Below are 7,378 nucleotides of genomic sequence, written 5' to 3'. Positions count from 1 at the left end.
TTCTAGTGGAACTTTCTGTTAGATATTGGGGCCTTAAATGGACCAAAACGATTTTGAGGAAGGAAGTCATCAATTGTTGAAAGTCGTAATTGACTTCAAAATTGAAATCTACGATTCGCGTAGATAGATTTAGACTATTAATTTGCTCAAAACCGATTAAGGGTGAATAAGAAATTAATGTTTAAAATCGACCCAAAATAACATTTATTATTCATTAATAAAGTGCATGGGAGAATAGTCCCACATCGAAAATTCTCGATGCGTGTTTTCTACTTATTAATGAAGATGTGTTAATGGAGTTAATACAAAAATAAAAGGACAGGTGCACCCTTAGCCCAGGGCGAGCAGGTGCTCGCACATGTGAGCCCGCCACGTGCGCACGTGCGCAATGGGCGCTTTGTAGGCGCACTTTGCACTGACGTGGCAGTACCTATGCAGCATCCTCGTGGGCAAAGGGAGATGACTGGACAGTTGACTTAGGAAATGGATGGCTACCGTTGATCAAAGTTGATCAAATAGGTATGATGATTCATGCAAACTGATATGGCTACCAACGACATTCCGACGGCCGTACCGACCGTCGTTCCGACCGCCATTCCGCACGGAGAAAAGCCGGAGAAATTCACCTGAACCGACTTCAAAAGATGGCAGCAGAAGATGCTGTTTTATCTAACAACGCTAAACCTTGTACGGTTTTTGCACGAAAACACGCCAGCCGCTACGGAAGGTAGTAAGGCTGCTAGCGATGCGTTGTCTCACGGAGATTTTCTGTGCCGCAATTATATACTCAACACCTTGGACAACACGTTATATAACGTATATTGTTCTCTGGAGACGGCGAAATCTTTGTGGGAATCTCTTGAGAAGAAATACAAGACTGAAAATGCTGGATTGAAGAAATTCATCGTCGGTCGGTTTCTGGATTTCAAGATGGTGGACTAAAAAAGCGTCTCATCTCAAGTCCAAGATATGCAATTAATACTGCATGATCTAGACGCCGAAGGCATGAAGCTGAACGAGACATTCGCAGTTGCTGCGGTAATTGAGAAGCTCCCTCCGTCATGGAAGGATTTCAAGAATTACCTAAAGCACAAGCAAAGATGAGGTTAGACCTGATCCTGAGGCTACGAATAGAGGAGGATAATCGAAAGTTATCCGACTCCAGAGGAATCAAGCGGACTATAAACGAAATGTCCAACCTGGTCGAGCCGAACGCTAAAAAGCCGAAGCAGTTCAAAAAGAAGGCTCAAGCAAAGAAATTCAAAGGCTCCTGCTACAACTGTGGAAAGGCAGGACACCTGTCCAAGGACTGCATACGCCCAAAGAAGCCAACCAAGGGGTCGAAGGATGCTGCGAATCATGTCGCAACCTCTCTTGAGGACTTGGATCTCACTGCGGTTGTATTTGAAGCCAACTTGGTGGATACCAACCCGAAGCAGTGGTTCATTGATACTGGAGCAACTCGTCAGAGCGGTTCCGATACGGCGATGTTCTCCAAGTATACTCGATAAATGGCAGGAAGCTCTATATGGGTAATTCCACGCGCCAATTGTTGGACTCGAGAAGGTTGTTCAAGATGACGTCCGGAAAGGAGCTAACACTCATTGATGTACTCCATGTTCCCGACATCAGTAAGAACCTAGTTTCTGGAGCGGCATTGGTCAAGGCCGGATTTAGGCTAGTGTTCCAGTCAGACAACTTTGTACTTACGAAGAATGGTGTCTTTGTAGGAAAGGGGTACCTAGAAAAAGGGTCTATTCAAAATGGTTGTAATGCCTGTACTCCGAAATTTTGATGGTAATAAAATAAATGTTTCCAGCTATGTTGTTGAGTGTTTTAATTTATGGCATGATCGACTCGGACATGTGCATAATAATATTCTCAAACGTCTCGTCAAATTAAATTTATTACCAAACGTCAATGTTGACGGAACACACAAATGTGAAGTGTGCGTGGAAGCGAAAATGACGAAACTACCTTTTCATTCGGTGGAAAGGACAACAACTCCTCTAGGGTTAATACATAGTGATCTATGTGACTTGAAATTTGTGCAAACTAGAGGAGGTAAAAAATATTTTATTACTTTTATCGATGACTGCACAAAGTTCTGTTATGTCTTTCTTTTAAGAAGTAAAGACGAAGGCCTAGAGGCGTTCAGAACCTATAAAACAGAAGTTGAAAACCAACTTGACAAACGAATTAAAATAATTCGAAGCGATAGAGGTGGAGAATATGGTGCACCGTTTGATGAATTTTGTACAGAATCTGGCATTATCCATCAAACAACGGCGCCTTACTCACCTCAATCAAACGGTGTTGCCGAACGTAAAAATCGGATACTAAAAGAAATGATGAATGCCTTGTTGATAAATTCAGGCTTAGCTCAAAACTTGTGGGGGGAAGCAATATTATCGGCAAATCACATTCTCAACAGAATCCCTTATAAAAAAAATGATAAAACTCATATGAACTATGGAAAGACCGCGAGCCATCGTACAAATACCTGAAAGTGTGGGGGTGCTTGGCAAAGGTCGAAGTACTTAAACCAAAGCAAGTAAAGATCGGACCTAAAACGTTCGATGCGGTATTTGTCGGATATGCCCATAATAGTAGTGATATTGTTTCCTAGTTCACAAATCAGACATTCCTATATACATGTGGGAACAACCATAGAATCTCGGAATGCGATATTCTTTGAAAACGTATTCCCAAATAAAAAGGGAAACGTTGAAAGTGATAACAACGGAAGTTCAAACAAAAATGACGTTATCGAACTTAGCTGTTATAAAAGGACTATTGACGATCAAAGTGAAGAGCCACGTCGTAGCAAACAGGCTAGAGTTGAGAAATCGTTCTGGCCAGATTTCATGACTTTCATGTCAGAAATGGAACCAAGAACATTAAGTGAAGCTCTCTCTAGACCCGATGCTCCAATGTGGAAAGAAGCTGTCAATAGTGAAATTGAGTTTATCATGAATAATCATACTTGGGAATTAGTAAACCTTCCTTCTGGTAATAAACCATTAGGTTGTAAGTGGATACTAAAACGTAAGTATAAAGCTGATGGATCAATTGACAAGTATAAGGCCAGACTTGTAGCCAAGGGGTACAATCAAGAGAAAGCCTTAATTACTTCGATACATAATCACCGGTGACAAGGATTATGTCCATACGAGTGCTAATAGCCATTGCAACACTGTATGACCTTGAAATACATCAAATGGATGTTAACACAACGTTCTTAAATGGTGAGTTGGAAGAAGAAATTTATATGGAGCAACCCGAAGGGTTCATGGCTCCTGGAAATAAGAAAAAGGTGTGTCGACTTGTTAAGTCGTTGTACGGACTTAATCAAGCGCCTAAACAATGGCACGAAAAATTTGACAAAGTAATCCTGTCAAACGAATTCAGAATAAATGAATGTGACAAATGCATTTATGTCAAAAACACACCTGAAGGCTATGTAATTGTCTGTCTATACGTAGACGACATGCTAATAATGGGCATTAATCAAGATGTAATCATGACTATAAAGAAAATGTTGACCAGAAATTTTGATATGAAAGATATGGGTCAAGCAGATGTTATATTGGGAATTAAAATTCTCAGGACATCAGAAGGGATAGTTTTAACACAATCCAATTATGTAGAATCTGTATTGAAAAAATTCAATGCGTACGATCTCTCTACAGTGAAAACACCTATGGATCTAAGTCAACACTTAACGAAAAACCATGGTGAGACCATATCACAGTTGAAATATTCTCGGATAATAGGCAGTTTGATGTATCTCACAAACTGCACACGTTCAGATATTGCATGTACGGTCAACAAACTGAGTCGTTTTACGAGTAATCCAAACGACACCCATTGGAAAGCATTAATGCGAGTTCTCAGATATTTGAAATATACTATGAACTATGGATTACATTATGGAAAATATCCCGCTGTGTTGGAAGGATATTGTGATGCTAATTGGATATCAGATACAAAAGACTCCAAATCCACTAGTGGATATGTATTCACGATCGGTGGGGGAGCAGTATCTTGGAAATCCACTAAGCAGACTTGCATTGCTCGGTCAACTATGGAATCCGAGTTTATAGCACTAGACAAAGCAGCTGAGGAAGCTGAATGGCTGCGGAATTTCTTGGAAGATATTCCGAGCTGGATGAAACCTGTACCTGTCGTACTAATCCACTGTGATAGTCAATCGGCGATTGGAAGGGCACAGAGTAATATGTATAATGGGAAGTCACGACATATACGTCGTAGACATAATACCATTAGGCAGTTGATCTCGAATGGAGTGATTGCAATCGACTATGTTAAGTCTAAAGATAATTTTACAGATCCTCTAACGAAGGGGTTGAGTCGAGATCAAGTATACTGCTCATCAAGATGAATGAGATTAAAAATCTACAACTGAAAACGACTGTAGCGGTAACCCAACCTTGTTGACTGGAGATCCCAAGATCTTGGTTCAATGGGACAACAAAGTTACAGAAGTTGTGGTCCAGCACATTAGATAGTTTATCTCTATCCCAATCCTAGGATGAATTTGTGTTGTCCTATCTCATGTAGTGAGGTTAAGCTTATGCTTTTAGTGACTTCTATACCTGATAAGGTGGAGTATGGTAGGATACTCTTGATAGAAGTGTCACCTATGTGAGTGTGAAGACAGACCGCTTCAATGAAACACTCATGAATCCAAGATGGTATCCATGGCCGAAACGGAACCAACCATGAGAACCTAAAGTAGGTGAGATAGATCTCTGTGTGGGTGTTATTGTCTAAGTATACACCAACAGCTGAGCAGTTCAAGACATCACGTTCACTGCGCAGCCTAGTATACTCGATAGCATTTCACTACGGAAGGTTCAAAGCCACAAGCTACCTCTCCAATGACTTATCGATTGGACTCTTGTAAAGTGTCAGCATGCATACACGCATTGCATTAATTTCCATTCATGTGGGGGATTGTTGGATATTGGGGCTTTAAATGGACCAAAATGATTTTGAGGAAGGAATCCATCAATTGTTGAAAGTCGTAATTGACTTCAAAATTGAAATCTACGATTCGCGTAGATAGATTTAGACTATTAATTTGCTCAAAACCGATTAAGGGTGAATGAGAAATTAATGTTTAAAATCGGCCCAAAATAACATTTATTATTCATTAATAAAGTACATGGGAGAATAGTCCCACATCGAAAATTCTCGATCTGTGTTCTCTACTTATTAATGAAGATGTGTTAATGGAGTTAACAAAAAAATAAAAGGACAGGTGCTCCCTTAGCCCAGGGCGAGCTGGTGCTCGCACCTGTGAGCCCGCCACCCGCCACGTGCGCAATGGACGCTTTGTAGGCACACTTTGCACTTCGCACGTACGCATCATCACGAGGAGCATTGAGGAGCTTAAATTTATGCTCCAGGTGACATTGTACCTATGCAGCATCCTCGTGGGCAAAGGGAGATGACTGGACAGATGATTTAGGGAATGGATGGCTACCGTTGATCAACGTTGATCAAATAGGTATGATGGATCGCTTGTGATGTGATCTAGAGCGTTGGATCGCAAAGAGTAACGATCTGACGGCTTGGGATGAGACTTGATCTGAAGCATCGAATCAATGGATCCAGATCCGATGGCCGATGATAATAGGCGGGATATGAGGGCCACAACTCCTCAGATCTGATGGATGAGATTGAAGTGGGCTTGGTGAAAGGTTACAACCCTTCAGAATGGATGATTTAGATCGATCCAGCCCAAGGAACACATCCACTCACCCAAAGGACACTCAACCTCTTCTTTCAGTATAAATAGAACCCTCCAGATGATGGAATATTCACTCAATCCTCTCTTCTCTTCCTCAAGAATTCATCTCATCTTGTGCATTCAAGAGTCCAAGAAGTCTACAAGAAAGTTCGTTGGTATCGGAAGTCGGAGTGCTACGATTCCGAGACGTTCGTCGTCGTTGTATCTTGGGAACGAATTGCAACAATCCGTTAAGCACCGTAGCGGAGCAATATCGTTTACGGAGATAGTGTCGAACACTAGCCTCGACAATCAGTTTGCATACTCCAGAAGCTACCCGGGCATAACAGTCGTAAACGATATTTCGTGCAAACTGATATGGCTACCAACGACATTCCGACGGCCGTACCGACCATCGTTCCGACCGCCATTCCGCACGGAAAAAAGCCGGAGAAATTCACCGGAACCGACTTCAAAAGATGGTAGCAGAAGATGATTTTTTATCTAACAACGCTAAACCTTGTACGGTTTTTGCACGAAGACACGCTAGCCGCTACGGAACGTAGTAAGGCTGCTAGCGATGCGTGGTCTCACGGAGATTTTCTGTGTCACAATTATATACTCAACGCCTTGGACAACACGTTATATAACGTATATTGTTCTCTGGAGACGGCGAAATCTTTGTGGGAATCCTTTGAGAAGAAATACAAGACCGAAAATACTGGATTGAAGAAATTCATCGTCGGTCGGTTTCTGAATTTCAAGATGGTGGACTCAAAAAGCGTCTCATCTCAAGTCCAAGATATGCAATTAATACTGCATGATCTGGACGCCGAAGGCATGAAGCTGAACGAGACATTCGCAGTTGCTGCGGTAATTGAGAAGCTCCCTCCGTCATGAAAGGATTTCAAGAATTACCTAAAGCACAAGCAAAAAGAGATAGGGCTGCAAGACATGATCCTGAGGCTACGAATAGAGGAGGATAATCGAAAGTTATCTGACTCCAGAGGAATCAAGCGGACTATAAACGAAATGTCCAACCTGGTCGAGCCGAACGCTAAAAATACGAAGCAGTTCAAAAAGAAGGCTCAAGCAAAGAAATTCAAAGGCTCCTGCTACAACTGTGGAAAGGCAGGACACCTGTCCAAGGACTGCAGACGCCCAAAGAAGTCAACCAAGGGGCCAAAGGATGCTGCGAATCATGTCGCAACCTCTCTTGAGGACTTGGATCTCACTACGGTTGTATTTGAAGCCAACTTGGTGGATACCAACCCGAAGCAGTGGTTCATTGATACTGGAGCAACTCGTCATATCTGTTCCGATAAGGCGATGTTCTCCAAGTATACTCTGATAAATGGCAGGAAGCTCTATATGGGTAATTTCACGACGTCGCCAATTGTTGGACTCGGAAAGGTTGTTCTGAAGATGACGTCCGGAAAGGAGCTAACACTCATTGATGTACTCCATGTTCCCGACATCAGCAAGAACCTAGTTTCTGGAGCGGCATTGGTCAAGGCCGGATTTAGGCTAGTGTTCCAGTCAGACAACTTTATACTTACGAAGAATGGTGTCTTCGTAGGAAAGGGGTACCTAGAAAAAGGGTCTATTCAAAATGGTTGT

The sequence above is a fragment of the Zingiber officinale genome, chromosome 6A, assembly GCF_018446385.1.
Source record: "Zingiber officinale cultivar Zhangliang chromosome 6A, Zo_v1.1, whole genome shotgun sequence".
Lineage (NCBI taxonomy): Eukaryota > Viridiplantae > Streptophyta > Magnoliopsida > Zingiberales > Zingiberaceae > Zingiber > Zingiber officinale.
The sequence above is the reverse complement of the archived record's forward strand: the minus strand, read 5'-3'. Positions refer to the sequence as shown.